Source organism: Pseudonaja textilis, chromosome 1, assembly GCF_049901715.1.
Source record: "Pseudonaja textilis isolate UNSWEBS1 chromosome 1, rPseTex1.2, whole genome shotgun sequence".
NCBI classification, from domain to species: Eukaryota; Metazoa; Chordata; class Lepidosauria; order Squamata; family Elapidae; genus Pseudonaja; species Pseudonaja textilis.
Window position 1 is genome coordinate 215,960,132 of NC_141990.1, and position 22,099 is coordinate 215,982,230.

General features: G+C 39.9%; 1 protein-coding gene across 7 annotated transcripts in view; it reads right to left on the bottom strand.

Annotated features, from left to right (window-relative positions):
• MRAS (muscle RAS oncogene homolog) overlaps positions 1 to 22,099 on the bottom strand; it is a 62,778-nt gene that overhangs the window by 21,177 nt on the left and 19,502 nt on the right. The window contains exon 2 of one of the 7 annotated variants that reach the window (XM_087920470.1): positions 18,728 to 18,872. The exons of 5 other annotated variants lie outside the window; for them this stretch is intronic. The gene's annotated coding sequence lies outside the window, so the exon portion shown is untranslated. Of the gene's footprint in view, positions 1 to 218; positions 286 to 18,727; positions 18,873 to 22,099 lie in introns of those variants that run through there. One more of the 7 variants, XM_087920471.1, reaches the window with a different exon arrangement.

The following is a 22,099-nucleotide window of genomic DNA, read 5'->3' on the forward strand; positions in this document are numbered from 1 at the left end:
CAGAGGCATTCACTCAGACCACTCACTAAAAGTATTAGTTATAATTTCTGTGAGCATTAAATTTCCTAAATGCGGCCATTAATACTCTAGTTCTTTCTGGCTGGACTTCTAAAAACTAAATTAATTCAAGAGGAAGGAAGGAAGGAAGGAAGGAAGGAAGGAAGGAAGGAAAAGGTGTATGATTTTGCTTCCCATTCTGAGCAGTAATTAATCCTCACAGTTTGAAAGGGATTATGATGTTCAGAATCCAGCCGTGGAAAAAAACAGAGAAAGTTCTATGGAAATAAGGAGACTTTTTGGAGAGAAACTTCCTGACTCAGAAGCTGTGCATGATAATGATTTACTGTAGCCATGGTAACATGTGTGACGTTCAAATGGCTTAATCCTGTTATGAAACCTTCAGAAAAAAAACACAACTCATACACAACAACAGATGCTGGGTTGTCTTAGTATATCTGTGGTAGCCCTCTTTTGTCTCCTAATCTGCTTAAAAACAATCAGTAAGACCCTCATGCAGAATATATATATATATACATATACATATACATATACATGTATGGTATCCAGCTTTGTTCGGGTATTTTCCCACGTCATTATAGTTGTGCTTTTAAAGTTGTAGTGACGTTTCGGCAGAATCTCATCTGCCATCATCAGGCTTCTGTACTGAGTTCGTCTGGATGAACTCAATACAGAAGCACTCAATACAGATGAACTCAGTACAGAAGCCTGATGATGGCAGATGAGATTCTGCCGAAACGTTGCTACAACTTTAAAAGCACAACTATAATGACGTGGGAAAATACCTGAACAAAGCTGAATGCCATACATGTAAGTACCCGCGAAAGCTTAAGAAAATATATATGTGTGTGTATAGATAGATAGATATAGATATATAGATATAGATATAGATATAGATATAGATATACAGATATACAGATATACAGATATAGATATAGATATATAGATATAATATTTTATATATAAAATATATAATACTGGGTCTGCATCCATCCCATTCATTGATGGCTTAGAAAGAGCCTTAACAGAAGAAACTTAAGTACACTTACACAAAATACCCCCGTACTAAATTTTATAATAAGCCAACCTTGTAGAGTATTCAGAACTGTAGCTGTCAACCTTTCTAGGTAACCCAGATAGGAAAGGCAACAAGATGAGCAAAACTTACTTTATTGTAAGAATACATTAAAAGAATCTTGCAAGCATGAAGGAACAAATCTCCCGTAGCCACTTTTAACTGCCTGGTCAATTAGGGCAGGTCCTTCCTAAATTTTTTCCTTTGACTATTAAGCCCCTCTCTTGTCTGATTGTTTCCTAGGCATTATCTCCTCCTCTCATCCTTCGAAGTGATTTCCACATACCATTATAGCAATTAAATTTTCATATGATATACTGATTCCTGCATTGGCTATGCCTTCTCTGTTTATGGCTTTTCTGATGACCTATATACTGGACACATCCAGAGAACCTATTTATAAGGTAGTTTACTTTAGTCTGTGAGGCAATGGAAGTATGTCAGCCAACATTTTCCAGTGTCTGCTTTACATGACTGTATGTCAAGGCAAGCGGTATGGTCTACAGCAGGGGTGGCAACGGGCGGCCCGCAGGCCCCATGCGTCACATGCAGGCCACGTCCCTCCCAGCTCCGCAAAACGAAAAACGTTATGAAACATCATGTGATGGAAACGTGACATGAATTTGACACCTGTGGTCTACAGCAAATGTTTCTCAACCTCAGCAACTTTAAGATGGGGGAACTGGCTGGGGAATTTTGGGAATTGAACTCCCCACATCTTAAAATGATTGGGAAATATTGGTGAACAAAATTAAGGTCAAATTAGGGTGTAGAAAATAGTGAATTTTCCATTCAATGAACATGGGCTGGAGGAAAAAAGCAAACATTAATTGCTAGAATGGCAGGTTCAGCCAATTGTTAGACATTTTACTGTTTACTTTACAGCAATTTGTTGATGACTTTTCTACTGGCTGAGAAATCCACCAATTACTGCACCTAAACCAGTGGAGCAGGGGTGTTAAACTCAAGGCCAGTGGGCCAAATCTGGCCTGTGGGGTGCTTGTATCTGGCCCATGGGGCCGCCCTGGAAACAGTGAAGGACCAGCCCATGGTGCCTCTGGTGGCAAAAACGGAGCTCGGGAGGGCTGCACATGGCCCTTCCAAGCTCCATTTTCAGCTGTAACGGTCTTCTGCAGCCCTCTGCCAGTAAAAACTGCCATGCCCGCTGGCCCCCCCAGCCCCCCCCAGAGGATTTAGATATAATGAGATGCCAACCTATGGCAAATTGTAGAGAGTCTACTTGACAAACACTAACAGAGAATAAGATTGTGTAACAACTGAATTTGGCAACAATGCCACCAGAAAAACCTAAGAAACCCATGATAGGATTCAGAAGGTACCATTTTAAATGCATGGAAGTAGAAATAAAGCCTACCTTTATCTAGCAATGAGGGTCAGATGAGCTATTGAGGAGTGCTTAATTTTATGGAGATTTTCATGTACAAAATAATAAAACTATCTAATTTTAAATAAAAATCTAAAATTTTGGGAGGCCCCTTCGGATCACGAAGCTTACACTGAATGAAGTCTGGCCTTGCCATTAATTTGCCCCACAGAAAACCCATGGGATAGCAATACAGGTGGCCCCTGCCTTACAACCGTTTATTTAGTGACTGTTCAAAGTTACAATGGCACTGAAAAAAGTGACTCATGACCATTTTTCATCCTTGTGACCGCCACATGGTCATGTGATCAAAATTCAGATACTTGGCAATTGACTCATATTTACGTCCGTTGCCATGTCCTGGGATCATGTTGAACCCCTTTTTCAACCTTCTGACAAGCAAAACCAATGGGAAAGACAGATTCACTTAAGAATTGTGTTACTAACATAACACCTGCAGTGATTCACTTAACAACAGTGGCAAGAAAGGTTGTAAAATGGGGCAAAATCCACTTAACCCATGTCTTGCTTAGCAACACAAATGTCGAGCTCAGTTGTAGTGATACCTGTTGGACCATCAAAGTTCTTGTCTCAACAACGGCCATGCTGGCTACAATCTTTTGTAAAACAACAAGAACTGGGGAAGACTATGTAGGGCCTGCATTTTTTCCAAGTGAAATCTCAGATCTGTCCCTCAATATGAACCCCCTCTATCTACAAGTCCCAGTACGAAACCGGCAGCAATCACGACCGCTTTCTAGAAGTGTTTCTGTAAGCAACAGGAAGCTTTTCAGAGAACTTTCCTATAATTCTGAGCTTCCTTTGATGCTCGCCAGGTATTTTCACCTCAAGGGAAGACAGCGAAACTACAAACCCGGCTCTTCTCAATCTCTGCTGAAAGGGAAACCAGATGATTCACATTATATACTCAAAGCACTTGAATTGCACAAAAAGGCAGCCAGAGGCATTTCTTCTTGATGAACACTGAGCTGTAATGTCAGGAGTCTCAAAATTATATACCTCAGCAAATAAAACTCACATCCCTGTCAATTAGGCAGAAGCAGAATGTTGCTGAGCTGCCATCTTTCAGCAATCCTGAAGCTAAAGGGATGAGCAGAGAGTAGTCTTTCTCCTCTCACTCATGATCTGAAGTTCATTGGAAAGATGAACACCGGCAGTACATTTCAGGATCCATAGCAAGAAGACAGAATAGATATATAAGTGATCCTTGGGAAGGGAAGAACTACAGAAACAAGAGCAAAAAGGAAAAAAAACACATCCCTCTAAGGCAGTGGTCACCAACCAGTGGGCTGGGGACCACTGGTGGTCCACGAGAAAATTTTGGTGGTCTGCAGAGAAATGTCACCCCCAAAGCACTCCCCCAAAGCACTTAATCCAGGCTGCGTGGGAACACAAGGCTGCACTGCCCATATGGCCCGCGGGAACACAAGGCTTGCATTGCTTGCATTGTGAACAACACACAGTAGTGAGGAGAGGGGGGAAAGGGCAGAGGGGGGCAAAGTTGCCCTACTCACCCCACCTGCCTGGCCTGGCCACTGGGCTGCTTCATTCTGCTTCTTTCTTCTTACATTTTTGGCTGCATGCAAGGAAAACAGCAAAAGTCTTTCTTTCTCTCCCCCAAACTTCACCAGAAATGAGTCTTTGGGATCCTGCAAGGCATCTGACTCCAAGAGACTACACCGGCATGACAAGTCTCACAAAGACTCATTTCTGGTGGAGTTTGGGGGAGAGAAGAAAGACTTCTACTGCTTCTGCTGCTTTCCTTGCATGAAGCCAAAAATCTCTCCCTCCGCACCGAGAACGGAGCTGGAGATGGTATCCTGTGATCCCAGATAAAGAATGATCGATTGGTAAGAAAACGGGATGGAATTTTCCCAGGGTCTCTGGTTCGTGGAATTTAAAATTATGAGTTTGGTGGTCCTTGAGGTTTAAAAGGTTGGCGACCCCTGCTCTAAGGGTCCAATATCTTTACACTGATAGTTGGCTCTGCAGAAGTATATAGGTAGTCCTTGACTTACAACCTTGACTTACAGTTGAGCCCAACATTTCTGTTGCTAAGCGAAATTCATTGTTGAATGAATTTACCCCATTTTACAACCTTTCTTTCCATGGTTGTTAAATGAATCTGGCTTCCCCATGGACTTTGCTTGTCAGAAGGTCACAAAAAATGATTGTATGACTCCCCAGGGCACTGCAACCATCACAAATATGAGTCTGTTATGCTGAGCATCTAAATTTTGATCACGTTACTCCGGGGATGCTGCAATGGTTGTCAGAAATGGTCTTAAGTCACTTTTTTCGGTGCTGTTGTAACTTTGAATGGTCACTAAATTCAAACTGTTGTAAGTCGAGGACTACCTGTACACAGAAACACTTAAACACTGCCTTTATCCTTCAGCTCCACTGATATTTAAATGTAATGGTGTGGGGTAAGACAACAGGTTTAATACCTTTCTCTGAGATGCATGTTGGAATGGAAGTGATTAGCACCAAATATTAATTGCATATCATCACATGCAAATAGCCAACTGGGAGAAACACAACTCTTCTTTCCACTGGTGGAATTGTTTAGCTTGGTGCAACAATGTTGAACAAATTAATGTTAACTGGGTTGCTTCTGCTACTGCTCTATCACTTTTATTTCACTTAGGGACTTCCTATTTTATTCTTATAAAATATCTGTGAGGTTGGTTATGCTGATAAAACAACAACTTCTTTAATTCCACCTGATGGCTCTCTAGTGCCTGTTGAACGGTATGGCTGAAGAGTACAAATTCTGCAGCCTTCAAAGTCTTTGGTGCAGCCTCCAGATACTTTCTAAAAAATTAGCCAACTGTTGCATCCGGTGAAGAAATTTGCTACTGATAAAAAGCCTCTGTCCCAATAAAGTTGGTTAATCTTGAAGGTGTCACAGATGAACATGGTGTTTCTTCCAGGGTGGGGTCCCTGGTGCTTTCTGAGCTTGGTTCTTTTCTTGCAGATGTTTCATTGCGCAAATTAGTTAACATCATCAGTGCTAATCAACTCTGAACTACAAACATTCTCCTTTACTGCTATTTCCAATCTCCAAATATTGCATCTATCTGTAATGTTTAATGAATTTAAATTTGAATTTGCTTCCAATTAAATGTGTAATATGCCACTCAAATGCCCAATATAGCCACCCACCTATAAAAAAATTGTGCATCTGTCTTCTAGTTATTACACAATACTGATTCCCTAATTAAGCCCCTTTAAATTTCATAAAAAGTATATTTAGATTGCCATTTCTCCAGCTGCAATAATTTATATACAAATTGCTCACCATTAGTTGAGAACCCTCATTTTAAATAGAAGATACTATTCCTTGATGATTTCCTTCAAGAATTATATTTTTAAAGAAGCTATGATCATTGCTTTATTTTTTTTAATGTTCAAGAGAAGAATGCATTCCTTATTTCTTAGCACCATAGAAACAATGGATCTGAATTAACTATTCAGCAGAAAGAAACCAGATATTCCATAAGTCCCGATGCCTGCCCATGTAGATATAATAGAAAAAGGACTCTCATCCCACTGAAGAGGAAATGATTTGGAATTCTCAAAATGTGTCCCTTCCGATTAACACAATCCCTGGAAATGGGCAAGCCTCTCGTAGAAATCACAGCCCTCTGCAGCCCTAATTAATAATGCCTTCAGATTATTAATCAGGTTTCCACAGATCAAACTTCTCAAGGCATTGCAAATCAAAGGGGAAATTCTTTATTTCCTTTGATTGGTGTTATAACTCTCCTTCTATATTTATTTTGGATGAGAAAGAGATAAAGATCACGTCTGCTGTGGAATCCAAGGGAGTTTACAGCACAGTCTTTAGTCACGAGGATGACCTTGACCTCACAACTTAAGTGCCATATGTGTAAATCATCAGACCAACCATCAGTCCATGGATCAGTCCCTCTCCCTCACATCACAGAGTTGATATTGTAGGGAAAATAGCAGGAGGAAGAAGTATGTTATATATGTGTCTGCTGCCTTGAGTTATTTATCTGCTAAACAAATAATTCCCTCAACACTGTCCAACTATTTACAAAGTCTGCATTATTGTTACGTGTGGTACCTGATGATTCTTCATTCTTGATGAATGTATCTTTTCTTCTATGTACACTGAGAGCATTTGCACCAAGACAAATTCCTTCTGTGTCCAATTACACTTGGCCAATAAAGAATTCTATTCTATTCTATTCTTTATATACCATTTGGCCCAGTGGTTAAGACACCACGGTAGAAAGTGGGAGACAACGAGTTCTAGTCACACCTTAGCCAGCTGGCTGGTTTTAGGCCAGTCACTCTCTTTCACAGCCCAACTTATCTCACCAGATTGTTGTTGCAGGGAATATAGGAGGAGGAAGGTGTGCTGGATATGTTCGCCACAGTGGTGTGATTCAATTTTTTTTTACTACCGGTTCTATGACAGTGGCTTGGTGGGGGTGGCATGGCATGGGGTGTGTGTCTTGGTGGGTGTGGCAGGGGAAGCATACTACAAAATCCCCATTTCCTCCACACCCCACTAACCTGCTTTCCGGCTCCGTTCTCCTGTGCAGAGCAACAAAAGAAGACCCAGCCTATCAGCTGGGACTCAGGAGGCAGAGAATAGATGTGGGTGGGGCCAGTCAGAGGTGGTATTTACCGGTTCTCCAAACTATTCAAAATTTCCACTACCAGTTCTCCAGAACTGGTCAGAACCTGCTGAATACCACCTCTGGTTTGGCCGCCTTGAGTTATTTGTAAAAATAAAAAAGGCGGGATACAGAGAACAATTTTTTCTTTAAAAAAAAGTTGTCTTGACAATTATCCTTCTGTTCAGCCAGATGAGTCTTTAAATGCCTGAAAGTGTCATGAAACTGCTGTACAAATAAGGGATAGGCATTGTGTGGAAGTCCCAAATAAAAATAACATCAAGGACTGTAAAATCCTCTTTCTTGGAGGGGGTTGGGGATGGGCAGAAATCCTGCTTTGAAATTCTACAGGCCATGTTTTCTAACAAAAATGCAAATTGGCTATAATTTTTTTAAAAAGCCACGTTAGGATGATGAATATGAGTTAACAATTGGTCTCAAGCTTATGTTAGTGCTGTTTGTATTGTAATAATTAATTTTTGGTTCTCCATTATTAATACCACAGTTTTTTAAAAATTTTATAGGATGATTTATGTTTATATTGTCAAAATATTTCATTAAAGGTTGAACATTTACATCCCTTTTTAGGTTTAGATACAATTTTTTTTATTCTAAAATTTAATTCTAATAGTGTGCACTGTTGTATCATTTATTAACATCCTCCTCTCCTCAAGCAATTCCCATATCAGCCAAGCTTTCTAAGTTTCCAGAAGGCAGCAAAGTTTTGCCACCAGAGATTTGTTTGTCTATAAAGGATGTAGACAGTATTATTAATTTCATAATTCAGCTTGACCAACAATCCAAGCAGATTGCTCATATTCTTCACAAGTTTGTGGATAGAAAACTCTCTCTGCTGCAAATAAGCCTGCTTTGTTTTTTGAAACAACTTAGTTAAACAATAGACATGAAATTAAATTGGGGGAATGTTGAGAGAGGATTGCTTGGTGTATCCCAGCCAAATCCCATTGAAGCACAGTTGAGTTTACATTTTTGGACTAAACTGCTGTGCTTCAAGCATTCACTGACAAAATTCAATACACAGTCTATGTATGAAATCATTTGCTTCTAGTTCAATGCCACTATATCCTGGGAGTAAAATAAACATTCTCCCTCTCTCACACACTCTAATGTCAAGATGGATCTCACTCCCTGGAAGGAGTGTGCCTTTGTAAAATTTACAGAGACAACAGCGCAAACAAAGAAGGGATTCCCAGAAATGAACCACAACATATCTGAAATCACGCTGGGGGTAATTGATTTTTTAAGCTAAATTATGGTATGTCAACCTTAATCCATATATGGATTTATAGGAGGAGGAGGAAGAAGAAAAACATCAGATAAAGTATCCAAGGATAAAAGCTGTGAATGATCCATTGAAAAACATGGTGCCAACTCTCTTCGAAAGAAACAGAGAAAGTCCCATAGTGCAAAGCCACAGTGTATATTTCCAGTGTACCAACAACACTGAAAAATAAAAGAAATTATTCTTATGACTTTATGTAGAACCTACATACGCCTTTTTAGTGGATGCACAGAAATCCACTATATTTTCAACAAATTTGCACTGAAATGTCTCATTGCAGTAAATGTCAATTTCAACATACCTGAGACATTTTCATCCAGGGGAGGGTTTCCTTTTTCTAATACATGCTAAACTAATGTTTCATATCCCCTTCTCCTCAGTCAAAAGCAGTGAAAATCGCCTTTATTGGGATGAACGTCATGTATGAAATATTGAGATAAATCAATAAAACAAGCCATGCCAATTCTCAGTAAAGGAGGGTAAATACAAGACAGAACCTCATTTCTTTTCAGTGGCTGAAAGCCTCCACCCTCATCAAAAGCCTATGGTTATTCCCCAGCTTATTCCCTCTACTCTACAGCAGCTTTCCAGGATAGGTCTGTACCGACTCTCAAAACAACTAGAGACTTTAACATTTTTTAGACCTTTCATAAATATAGGTAAAGGTTTCCCCTGCTTGGTCATGCCTAACTCTAGAAGGTGGTGCTCATCTCCATTTCTTAGCCAAGGGAGCCAGCATTGTCCAAAGACATTTATGTTGCCATGTGGCCAGCATGAGTATACACTGAAGTCAGTGGTGAGATTCAACATTTTTTACTACTGGTTCTGTGGGCGTGGTGTGGTTTGGTGGGCATGGCTTGATGGGTGTGCTTGGTGGGCATGGTAGGAAAGGATACTGCAAAATCCCCATTCCCTCCCCACCCCTCTAACCTGCTTTCCAGCTCCATTCTCCTGTGCAGGGCAACAAAAGAAGACCCAGCCGATCAGCTGGGACTTGAGAGGCAGAAAATAGATGGGGGTGGGGCCAGTCAGAGGTGGTATTTGCCGGTTCTCTGAACTACTCAAAATTTACACTACTGGTTCTCCAGAACTGGTCAGAACTTGCTGAATACCACCTCCGATTGAAGTGCATAGAATGTGGTTATCTTCCTACCCAAGTGGTACCTGTTTATCTACTCACATTTGCATGCTTTTGAGCTGTTAGATGGGCAAGAGCTGGGACAAGGAACAGGAATTCGTCCTTTGTGCAGCACTTGGGTGTCGAACCTTTCCAGCTGACAAGCTCAGTATCTTTAACCGCTCAGCCATTGCACCCCCATACAATGATAGGAACTGCAAATAGCACAACACTTCAATTAAATTATCATCCTTGATATTCATCTATATATCTATATCTTCTCCAGAGATTGTTCTACAATAAGGGGAAAGTTAAAACTTTAACCAACCATGCTATGTAGAAAGGAAAGAAAAACCACAAAGAAAACTGGAGAATTCCATTAAAAACTTCCTTGCCCTAACAGTTGTCTTCCACATTAACAGTACAGGAAGCAGTAACATTGATGCAGTAATATAATTCTGTGAGACTTTGTCACAGAGATAATAAACCCCAAGCTCAACAAATCTAAATGAAGAATAATAATCAAACACAACTTACCAATAGTTAGAATGGCAAAAGTTTTCAGCAACCAGAACTTCACTGTGAGTTTTCCATGGAAAATGAGATAATTGGAGACGTCTGATTGGAGTCACTGTCCTATGCACTGTTTTAGTGGGAAGGATCTGGGAAGGATTTTGTGAGCTCCCTGTCCCATAACTGAAATGAATCCCCATTTCAATGGCGGTATTGATCCTCTTAAAAACAGGTCCGAACTGGTCTGCCAGGCACATTAGTAGGAGATCAGCAATGGACAGAAACTGTGCTGTAATTTTGGCATTCTAACCCCAAATGCTAAATTAGAAACAGTTTTGTAAAGTGGAGCAAAAAGAAAGAGTAAATAAATCACATTTTGCTTTACAGCTTCCACAGATTGGCAGCCAGATTTGGCTTCTCATCCTCTGCAATGTAGAACTTGACTGAGGGAAAATAAACACTCTCTATTTTGGGTGCAGAATAGGTTAGTCTACTCTACACTACTTAATCCTTATTCAGTATTCTTGTGGCACCCCTCTGTGCCTTTAATTTATATTTCAGTAAACAAGATAGTGAGGTATTTATAGTTCAAATGCCTCAGCTGACCTTCTTTCACAAAGGACTAATTCTGGATCGGTGATGATGAGGAACATCATTTGTCTCCGTTATTTCTACTTCATGTTTATTTTATGGCAAGTGTAGATCTCTGTGTAATTGCTAATTGATTATCTATATGTACTATGCATTCAAGTATCTTGGGAGAAAACATATGGAAACAGTAAGCATGGCTTAAGAATAGAAAACTGTCTTTAATAGAATAGATAGAATAGAATAGAATTCTTTACTGGCCAAGTGCGATTGGACACACAAGGAATTTGTCTTGGTGCAAATGCTCTCAGTGTACATAAAAGAAAAGATACATATGAGAAGATAATATGAAAAAGTGACATTTCTGAAATGGAGGGCAGATTGTACCCAATATGACTCATAGTCAGAAAGCCAATAAGTTGTTCATAGTCAGTGGAGTTAAAGATCTCTGAAATACATACTAAGAGATGTGCCAGAAGTACCACTGGCAAAAAAACAGGGAGTGAAGATGAGCTAGAGCCTCTGTTAGAGTCTACCTTGTGGCAGTAAGGGCAACAAAACATAATAATTTCTCCACCCTGATTGCATCCACCAATAGCTGCTCAGCAGCCCTGCTTTGTGTGACCCGGTCTCTCCTTGAAGGGAGTAATGCTGAGATTCACTTACTGTGACACCCTCTCCTCAAAGAATTATTGCTTGACCCAGTTAACTAGTTTGGACAATTTTAATCCAGTCTCCAAGCTTCCATTTTTGAGGGAAGAATGTGCACATGTGGCAGCTTTTAAGGACTCTGGGTGACATAGATTGATTATCTGGACCTCTTTTAATCAGGATTCAGGCTGGATTATGGGACTGGGATGGCAGTGATCACATTCTTGGATGACTTCTGGTAGGAGCAGGATGGGAGATGTATAATCCATGCTTTTTATGACCTCTAGGTGGCCTTTGATAGCATTGATCATACTATCCTTATGGACCAGCTTCAGGAATTGGGTGTGGGTGGCACTGTATTGTCCTGGTTCTCCTTCCTTTGGCTTGGTTCCAGTCAGTATTGATAGGGGGAAGATCTGGCCCATAACCCCTATTTTATAAGGTGTCCAGGACTCATTTCTCTTTCCTTTTCTATTTAACACCTACATGAAGCTGCTGGATGAGATGATCCAATGATTTTGAATGAGGTAGTATTGTCAATATGTTAGCGATGCTCATCTTTATGTCTCTATTCTGTGCCACTTGTAATGCCATGCCTGGGGGCTGAAGGAGCTTTGATGGGATGCAATGGGCTTTGTCTCAACCCGAGTAAGTATGAGTGGCTTTAAATGAGTGGCTTTAAATATTTGGGCCTTCCAGTGACCAGTGGCTTTAAATGAGTGGCTTTCAATATTTGGGCCTTCCAGTGACAAGGTCCTGGTTGGTGTGGCAGTGCCCAGGCAGACTTGGTGTGTAATTTGGGGGTACTCCTGGACTCACATCTCCTGCTAGAAGAGGAATCAACAAAGGACTAGATTCCCACTGAGAGCAAGCTCGGTCTGGGAGTTGAGATATACCCAGTTGGAAGTCTGGGTGGATGGAGTCTGGGTGGTCATTGGGGAAAAACATCTCCAATTAGGGGGAGGAAAAATGAGATCTTTCTAGAGAACACTCCACATTATTGACTGTCTGCACCATGGGGCTCTTTAGCTGAGGACACATGGTAAGCTAATTATTTTTTCACTGATTAAGCCACAGCAAAACTAATCAACTGATTTCAACAGAAGCAAAACACCCTGGAATCTCTGAGTAAAAAGCTATGCAATACCAAGGAACACGCTGTGCAACAAGGAACCTACCCTTTCTCACAAAGAAATCAACACTTTCCTCTGTTTTCTCAAAGAAGAAACATGAAGAATGAAATTCAGGCAATGTATACTGATCCTGTGCTTTTGGAGATAAAACTGACAATGTACATGAGAGCTGTGTAAAGCTCTGAAGGAACGTGTCACATCAATAAAAATTGAAACAAAGCACTTCCCTGAAGCTGTTTCATGAAATCTTGGAGGCCCCCTGCTTCTAAGACAAAAGTGAAATTATATGGTCTTGTTTTGAGCCCCTCTTACCTGCTCTCCAGAGGTGGTATCCAGCAGGTACTGCCCAGTTCTGGAGAACTGGTAGCGGACATTTTGACTAGTTTGGAGAATTGGCAAATACCATCTCTGACTGGCCCCGCTCCCATCTATTTTCTGCCTTGTCCCAGCTGATCAGCTGGGTCTTCTTTCGTTGCCCTGCAAAGGAGAACAGAGCTGGAAAGCAGGTTAGTCGGGTGGGAAGGGAATGGGATTTTGCAGTAACCTTCCCCCAGGAGTGGGGAGGGAATGGAGATTTTGCAGTATCCTTCCCCTGGAGAGGGTGAGAATGGAGATTTTGCAGAATCGCAATTGTGTTTTTCCTAATGGTTAGTCACACCAACTATTGTGTGGTGCAGAGAGAGAACCCCTTTTTCCAATCTTTGTTTTGGCAAATTTTGCTGAGAAGCAGGTGGAGGATAATCATAATTTATTAAATGTTTAAATTTATGTGCAGCCCGACTTCCTGTGACTCTGGGTTGGTGGTCATAGATTTTTGTCTCACTAAAATGTGACATTTGTGAACTACTTAGATATCTGAAAGAAGGAGTGGCTTGAGAGAAACTGAATTGTCCAGATTATTGCTTAGAGTCAATCTAGAAGTGACATCTCATGCAAGTTTTAGGAGGGGTTGCAGTATATATTACATATAATTGCTGAACAAAGAGAAAAAAGAGATTCAGGCCTTTAATTGTAATATGGAAGAAAAAGAGAAACAGCTGTGGGTTCTTTTTTTAAGATCTATTTTTTAAGAAGAATAAAACATTTTTCTAGTTCTTTTTTTAAAGAACGAAAACCAGCATGAACATGAACATATTTGGAAATGCATGTCCTCCCACATACAGCCATCTGTGCAAAATTTACAGCAAGCCCCGCTAGTTTCGTGAAGAAAAAAAATAGATATGACGTTGTATTGAATTTCACCTCAACTATTAGGAAAGAATTTTCAGAACCAACTTCTCAGACTTTCAGGAATGAAATTTGGTGGAGAAGTAAGGGTTTTATTATCTTAAGAGCAGTGTGGAAGAAAATAATTCCACAGCTGCTGAATACCTGAGGCAGGCAGAGAATTTAAACCATTGTAAAGATATAAATGGTGAACAGTTAAAATTGGGAGTATCAGTGCAGCCAGTCTCGAGAATAAATGGCTGCTAATTCCAGAATGAAGAATTATAGTTTTTTTGTATGTACCTAATTTAACCAAAAAAAGGAGAGGTGCATATACTAATTCTGTGGCATGTAGCTATTTTTCTGCTCCCATTGTAATGAAGTTGCTTTTATTTATGGGAAGGGAGCATGATGGCTTAGCATTTAAACACTCTGAACTTGTCAAGTGGAAAGCTAGTAACTTATGTTAGAGACCCGACAATGTGCGATGGGTGAACTCCCGTTACTTTCCCTAACTCCTGCCCATCTAGCAGAAATAGAAAGGTAACAACACTGGGAGGGTAAAAACATTCTGTGCACCCCAGCATATAGTCATGCTGGCCACATGACCATGGAAGTGTCTTTGGACAATGCTAGCTCCCTTGGCTAAGAAACGGAAATGAGCACTGCCTCCAAGAGTCAGACGCAATTGAACAGGGGAAATCTTTACCTTTACCTTTTTAAAAATTTATTGAGTGCCCAAGTACAGAGGCATTGGTGTTTGAATGAGGATAATCATTCTCATGAGCAGAAGGAGCTACTTAAACAGGTGGTCGCATGTCCTCTTGAAAATGCTGTGTGTAGGACTGAGTCCTAAAAGGTAGCTCCAACCAATCAATGCTCTCTGGTATTTTCATAGAAAGCAAGGGACTTTCTGGTCCTTCAAAGGACATGATAATCAACAGGAAAGATGATGAAGAGGAGTGAAAAATCAAGGAATGGAGAATCAAGGTCATCTAGGAGCTGGTTACTGTAATGATAAGAATGAAGATCTGAGGGAACAAGGTAGGATCGCTCTCCATTGTGGTCTACCTGTTTCAGTGACTGCAAAAGGTAAACCTGTACAATCTCTTCTGTAGCCATGAATTTTGAATCATCATACTTATTTTGTTAGCCTAATTTAATTCCTGCGACTGTTTTAAAGATAAAACAAATACTTCTAGAAGGGACCCATGGGCAAGCCAACAGAACAAGGCAGAGTTGAAGTCCACACATCTTAAAATTGCCACAGCTGAGAAATGCTGCCTTAAAGAGTAAACAATGCTGCTAGTTACAAAGTGTGCGTAATTTTATCACAACTATAATCCTAGACATGTTGCTTAAAGTAGATTCTAATCAGTGAATTTTTTTTTAAGCAGCAATGTGCGCGGCATACTAAATGCATTACTTGAAGCTCATCATTTTAAAGTCTTGTTAATATGAATTAGGGCCGTGGAGAGGAGTTTTTCATTGGGATCATAGCAGAAACTAACATAATTAAATCTCAAGCTTAATGAAAATTGCTTACTTTTCTAACTGTAGATATCAGCAACTGAAGAGAAGTCAGTGGAATCCAAGCGTTACATTTAGCATCACATTTAGTATTTTCTTTTTCCCTCAATCAATATGCTTCACCTTATCTACATCCCCATCTCTCTCTTTCACACATTGAGTTTTTCTAGAAATTCAAGACAAATTCATTAATAAAATATTGTATCTTAAAAGCATTATCCATTTTTTTCTCATAAAGAGATAGTCTTAAATAGATACCGTTTTGCCACATATTGTTCACATTAGGGCAGCACCAATCTTAATTCAATCACCTCCAGACCCATTATTTTCCTCAGAAAGAATGAGGAAAAAGAATGCTACCAATTTCTGAAATAAGAAAGGTATTTAGCTGCCATCTTCATCTAATGCAAATTAAATATCCACATCTGTTCTGTTTTAGCAAAGACCAGGCAAGTAACAGAAAAGAGCAAACAAGGAAAAGTAGGCTACTTGGAATGTAATTCAAACATTTGCAATGAATTATTGTATCCAAGATGATTTATATTAATATAAAAATAATTCAATATTATTTAATTATAAATATATAAATTTATAATTTGAGTGTATTCTCCACCCTCATTCACTATTTTAATAGGGCAACAGGCCAGAATTCATAATCAGAAAGCCAACTAGAAATTGAGGTAGGTAGATTATTATTATTATTAATTAAATAATATATGCCCTCTGATTCCCAATGAACTCTGGGAATAAACATAAAATAAAAATGTTAAACACAGGAATAAAATAGAGTGATGGGCAAAAAAGAAGAGTACATATGACAAGCTTAACAAATAAAAAATGGATAGGAATGAAATGGACCCACATAATCCAAAGAAGGTTTTGTTCTCCCCTCACAAAGGCCTGGGTGAAGATCTAGGTCTTCAAAGTCCTTTAAAACAGGGGTCGCCAACCTTTTGGACCTCAGGGACCACCAAACTCATAATTTTAAATCCCAGGGAACACTAATATGAATTTTGACTGATGTTGGTGGGAGAGAAAGAGAGAGATCTGATCTAACCGCCCCCCCACCCCCATACACACACACACACACACACACATAAACACAAAGGGGCAGGGATGGGATTCAAATTTCTTAACAACTGGTGCTTGGGCATGGCTTAATTTGTGGGTGTGCCTTGGTGGGCATGTGACTGGGTGGGCATGGCTTGTATGTAAATATAAATATTTATGTAAATATTGTTTTTATAAAAAAGAGCAACTTTTACCCAAAATCAGGCAAAGCAGACAGGCAGATTGAGTTGCTCACAGAATCACAGATTCACTTAGAGATCTGTGTTTCTGCCATCGGCTATCTGAGTCTGTCACATAAAATTTGCTTGCAAGAAAACTCTTAAAATTTGCTAGCAAACTCACAAAATTAACTCACAACACACCATGTATGTAAATATTGAAATTTTTTATTTAAAAAAAGAGCAATTTTTACCCAAAATCAGGCAAAGCAGGCAGGCAGATTGAGTTGCTCACAGAATCACAGATTCACTTAGAGATCTGTGTTTCTGCCATCGGCTATCTGAGTCTCCAACTGAATAATACAACCTTCAGTCCTGCAACTGAATAATAGAACCTTCAGTCCTTTGAAGACTCTACTTAAAAGCAGAGCCAAAGATCTAAAGATTAGCTAGAAAGCAAGAAATCCATCCATTTCCTACTTTCCAGCTAATCTAAATCTCCCAGCACAGCAGAAACAGCTGATGGCCAGAAAAAAAAAGGAAAAATAGTAACTTAGCAGGCAAGTTTGCCAAGTAAGGAGTAAGTGGGTGGGGAGGGTTTCTGCGGACCATGAGGGCAGCGAAGCCTTGTGTTCCCACGCAGCCTGGATTAATTGCTTTGGGGGGTGCTCTGGGGGTGACATTTCTCTGCGACCACCAAAATTTTCTCACGCACCACCAATGGGCTGCAACCCACCAGTTGGTGACCACTGCTTTAAAACACTAGGTTGAAGTCATTTGGATCTTGCAGGGCATCTCATTCCAGAGGATAGGTGGTGCAACTGAAAAGACATGCTTCCAGGGACCTGATAAATGGCATCATTAAACCGAAGGAACCGGATTGTACAAATCCTGCAGGATCAAATTGGCCAAACAGCTATTACAGGAGATAGGAGGTCCCACTAGGAACCAGGTTCTATGCGATATAGGATTTTGTAGATGACAGCTTGAATTGTACATGGAAACAAGCAGGCAACCAGCGCAGCTGGCAAAACAGAAGTGTTATATACCTATTGGTTCCTGTATCCCTGCATTCTGGTCCAGCTGAACCTTCTGGTGGTTTTCAAGGGCAGCCCCATTTAGAGCACATTGCAGTAGTCAAGCTATTAGGCAACCTGGGCATTAAGTGACTGACTTATTTAGGTGGATCTGATTCATCAGAGGAAAGACCAATGCTACTTTTTCCAATTCAGTCCTTTTTATTATATATATAAGGCGTAAAGTGTCAGTCTGTGTTCCATTCAAAATCCAAGAAATAAATACTCAGACTCCATAGATTAGAGCAAAGTTTTTCCTTTTACTGGAAATCAAAGTGGAAGCTACAGGTTGAATTCTGAATCTAAAGAATTTGGCGCGCAGATCACATATACAAAGGACTGGAATTGTTTCCCCCCTCCCCAAAGTCCAAAAGACTCTTCCAATTAAAAGTTCTGAATATGATCACGTGGGCATCTTCAGGTGGTGATGAGGCTTCTGTCCGTTGACCTTGACATATTTTGATAAAACTTCGCAGCTGCGCAAAGGATAGAAAAACTACGCAAGGAAATAGAAACTTAAGAACAGGAATTTATACTCCCCCTCCTCCTTCCCATTTACAGCATAGGAATGTAACACCTCCAGCTTTCTTCCCCTCCATCCCTCCCTCCCCCCGTTACTAATGACAGCTGAAAGATGGAGCAATAAGAAAGATGCAAAGCAGCACAAAAGATGTAGAAGAGATCATCTTGAAGGCTGACATAAAGTTTCCCCTCTCACATACGTGCTAGTTGTTTCCAGCTCTAGGGGGCAGTGCTCATCTCTGTTACAAAGTCAAAGAACCAGCATTGTCCAAAGACATCTCTGTGATCAAGTAACCAGCATGACTAAACGCCAAAGGCGCATGGAACGCTGTTACCTTCCCACCAAAGTGCTCTTTATTTTTCTACTTGCATTTTTCATGCTTTCGAACTGCTACGTTGGCAGAAACGGGAACGAGTAACGGGAGCTCACTCCATTACGTAGTGCTAGGGATTTGAACCACCAAACTGCCGACCTTTCCAATCGACAAGCTCAGTATCTTAGCCACTGAGCCACCATGTCCCATATATGTGTGTGTGTGTATGTTTGTGTGTATACACACACCCACACCCACATACATATAATGTGTGTGTATATGTGTATGTATATGTGTGGTGTATGTGTGTATTTCTGAGTTTTAATTGCAACCATCCACAAACACACATTACTCTGCCAGGAAAGCATTCTGAGCAACCTAAAAGTACTCACAAAGGGAAAGGGTCATTATAGAAGGGAGCTTCTGATACTCAGTAGAAAAGGAGACAATGCTTGTCTGATGATGTCTCCCAACAATTCATGAAAATCTAAATCCACAAAGCGCTTATTCATCATGATGATTTTTCTTCTTCCTTGACTTAAGAAAAAAGAAAAGATAATCAGACAAAAACTCTATCAAGGCTATCACCTTGGTGAATAATTAAACCCACTCATTGTGTGGGATATTGAAGCTTTATAAGATTTTGACTGTTTCCATATAATAGCTAACTCCAAAAAACGATCAGCTCACCACATACTAAAGACGTCAACAAACTGGCTTCAGCTCCTAACAAGTAAAGTAGTTCATGTGAGATCTAAAATACCACCCTCGGATGTTAACTTTAAATAAAATAAAATATTTCATTGTTCCAAGTTAGGGCTGATTCCACCAGACGGTCAATTATTTGGAAGCCTGCACTCACAAACAAAAAAATCTCCACACCACAAGCCAAGCAAACACCTGGGCACAAACAGATCCCCCCTGATACCTCCAGCTCAAACACACCCCAACCAGGCACCCAGATGAAACCTAGCTTCCTAACTAATGATAGCCATCCATTTACTCAGAGCCAAGCTGCACTAAAAGCCTCCAATACAGGAACACAATGTTGCTAGCCAACCAAGACAAAAAAAGCCACAAAACAGTCAGAAGATATTAGAAACACCAATCAAGCAGAACACAGCAAACTCCAAGACCAATAAACACATACCAAGACTCTCAACCAATCAGGAGGAAGAAAAAACCATTCTGGCACAGCAGTAGGCTAGCCCCAAATTTAAAACTGAAACCACTGTAAAAGTCTGACTCACAGACGAACACAATACAGAAGCCTGATGATGGCAGATGAGATTTTGCCGAAACGTTGCTACAACTTTAAAAGCACAACTACAATGACGTGGGAAAATACCTGAACAAAGCTGAACGCCATACATGTAAGTACCTGCGAAAACTTAAGAAAACAAATATATATATATATATATATATATATATATATATATATATATATATGTGTGTGTGTGTGTGTGTGTGTGTGTGTGTGTGTGTGTGTGTGTGTGTGAAAAATGCTGGTGTAGCATCCTCTGAGAGTAGGAGGAGATGGGAGGTAATTAACTTAGAGGTTTTTTTTTTAAAGGATCAACCACCCCTCCTTTAGTTTTCCTGTAGCAAATTGCCAACCTCGGCAAAATTTAATGATGTATGCATAATACAGCGTGATTTCTCTTTCAATGATATCTATTACATTTGTAATACTGGATGTATTCTGGAGCTGGGGAAGGCTACCAGATGGAAATGATCTCTTGCCCATAAAATAGGTGGACCTGATCATTCTCCTGAACATCATCTCCCACAAGGCTCAACTTTCCTATCATAATTGTGACTCAGGAATGGCACAATAAAAATCAATTTTATTTATAGGTTTTTATTTTGCCCTTTTTTGCCTTGAATTGTATCCCAAGCACCTTTAGCAGGGTCTTTAAAATAGAAGAAATAAAATGTCTAATGGTGCCTTTAAAAAAATTAGTGTTTTGCAGGCACAGGGGGAAAGCTAAACCATTGGGAGGAAGTGAAGTACCCAAATTTCACCTAAATCAGTCCAGGAAATTTCAGATCACATTGTCTTTTGATGGCAACAACCACATGCTTCAGCTGTATCTGCAACGTTACTAGTAATCGGTTTGCAGCTCACCAGAGTACTTATTTATTTATAGCAATTTGTGTGACTGCTCAACCCCTCAACCGTGAGAATGCTGTATCAAATAGAACCTGAGATCAGTGGTGGGATTCAACTTTTTTTACTACTGGTTCTGTGGGCGTGGCTTGGTGGGCATGGCAGGGGAAGGACAGTGTAAAATCTCTAGTCAAAGGTGGTATTTGCCGGTTTTCTGAACTACTCAAAATTTCCGCTACCGGTTCTCCAGAACTGGTCAGAACCTGCTGAATACCACCTCTGCCTGAGATCACTTCAGATTCCTGGACAACAGTAAGGCATTGTTGAAGCCAAAGCAATCCATATGCCATTTGCTCACCACACAAAACATTATCCCTGGGTATCTGATTGTGTGGGATCATTCTCATTGGAGCATGGATTTCTCAATCCCTAGATCCACTACCCCTCCCTCTCCCTCCTCTCCCTCTCTCTCCCTCTCTCCCCCCCTTTCTCTTTCTCTCTCACACACACAAACACACACAAACATACCTGAAACAATCTGTACAGTGAGCATTTGTTGCTTTTGGTTTGGTTAAATAATTGTCTACGGGAGAAATTGTCCCAAACCAATATTTCTCTATATCTGGTTGTACAATATGCCATATTCAGTGCAAGCTTTGGTAAGATATTATAGGAAGTTCTCAAATAACTGCAAAGCAGCACAACTAGATATTTTGCTAGCTCCCTTACTTAGAGCAAACATTAGCTGTATATTTTACTCTTAATCATCTGAAATATTTAGATTTCACCCCGTTATGTTTTGACATCATTCTGTGTATGAGGACAGTGTTAAGTGACTATTAATCTGAATAGTTCACTTTTAATTATGACAAAATACAGATTATAGATGTTGGGGAAAACCAGGAAAATAAAAGAGATGAAAATTACAAATGAGAATCCAGTTGTCAGTTTATATATCTAATGATTATCTCATTCATTTTGTGCTTTTTAAAACTAGATGAAAATGTTGGTCAAACATGAAATTGGTTTATTTCTATTTTGGCAAATAAAGTATGTTGATTCTGCCAGCACTTAATGATTTACAGGCAAAACCAACAGGAAAGTTACTCCTTGCAGTATAAGCATAACCCTAACTTGGAACAGTGAAATATTTTATTTTATTTAAAGTTAACATCCGAGGGTGGTATTTTAGATCTCACATGAACTACTTTCCTTGTTAGGAGCTGAAGCCAGTTTGTTGACGTCTTTAGTATGTGGTGAGCTGATCGTTTTTTGGAGTTAGCTATTATATGGAAACAGTCAAAATCTTACAAAGCTTCAATATCCCACACAATGAGTGGGTTTAATTATTCACCAAGGTGATAGCCTTGATAGAGTTTTTGTCTGATTATCTTTTCTTTTTTCTTAAGTCAAGGAAGAAGAAAAATCATCATGATGAATAAGCGCTTTGTGGATTTAGATTTTCATGAATTGTTGGGAGACATCATCAGACAAGCATTGTCTCCTTTTCTACTGAGTATCAGAAGCTCCCTTCTATAATGACCCTTTCCCTTTGTGAGTACTTTTAGGTTGCTCAGAATGCTTTCCTGGCAGAGTAATGTGTGTTTGTGGATGGTTGCAATTAAAACTCAGAAATACACACACATACACATAC